This window comes from Carlito syrichta, unplaced genomic scaffold (genome assembly GCF_000164805.1).
Source record: "Carlito syrichta isolate Samal-C Ts95f unplaced genomic scaffold, Tarsius_syrichta-2.0.1 Scaffold126743, whole genome shotgun sequence".
NCBI lineage: Eukaryota > Metazoa > Chordata > Mammalia > Primates > Tarsiidae > Carlito > Carlito syrichta.
Genome location: NW_007070839.1, coordinates 144181 through 145478, shown reverse-complemented (window position 1 = coordinate 145478; position 1298 = coordinate 144181).

Here is a 1298-nt window from a genome sequence, read left to right as displayed (position 1 = left end):
GAAAGAAAGAAAGTGTCAAAAAAGAAATAAATGAAGATAAGTATATTAATCATTATATTTGTTGTATAAGCAAAGGACCTATTTCTACAGCTTAGAGTCATGTGAGATAGAGGGTACATTTAAAGGAACTTGCGATCATAGAACATGGAAATGGTACTGAAACACAGAATTGTGCAGGTCTGCATCTATGATGCCAACATAGAGAAAGCAATTTCTGTTATGTGGACATGATGTGTACTTCTATAAAGTACACCTAGAACTACTTAGGTAATAGTTTCTTGTTGATGTTCCAGCTATGCTTCAGTTTAGGCTCACACACAAACATTCACAGGACAGGAATCAAGATGACAAATATCGACACTAATGCTATTTGTTTATATATTTACAATTTATAAATTTATAAAACCAACAGTAAGTTAGTCTATAAAAATATATTAAACACCTTAAAATAAATCTACAGTGGCATATCACTACACACTCATTAAGATATATCAGCAGTTTTGACCATTTGTGTGTGCTAGACATGAAAGACGTACAAGGAAACTTATAGAGTATAATGGATATTTTCTAAGTTTTAAATAGAATAGTGCTGACATGAGTGTATTCATTTGCCTATACTCACTGAACTACACACATAAAATATATGTATTTTATTATGCATGAGTAATATCTTGCATAAAGATAGTTTGAAAAAAAAAAAAGCTTCTTAACTAACAGCCAAGAGTTAGCATTCAATTGGTAACAGATATGGGTTTCATTTTTTTCCCCTGTATTGTCCAAAGATGGGCACAGCTATAATCTGCTTCATTATCTTAAGAGACATTTAATCTTCCAGAAGAGACCAATCTGGTTTGCATGGGAGATAGGAAAGCTGTATATTTATTACATACATTTGATTTTTAAAAAGAAATAACAAAAGATAGAGACGGAGTTCATAGGTTTCTAGTCTAGAAGAATATGTTCACAGCCTTGAAACAATGGATTCAGAGTATGAATCAAGTATATTTGCCATTTTGTATTAAATTGATTTACTTACTCTGGTGTGGTAAAACTTACTCTATTACATATTTTTTGCTATAGCTATGTATACTGGAAATAATATTCAAACAAAGCCAGTATTCAATGGGACTTAGTTTTCTTCACAAATAGTTATACAATTATTAAAAAATTACTTCTTTTTTTAGGATGAAATATTTGGATATACATAGATTTCCTGTGATTTATCACAACCCAGAAAAATTATGGAATTAGAAAGTAGTAAAACTTATAAACTATTCTATCAATAATATATATCTATC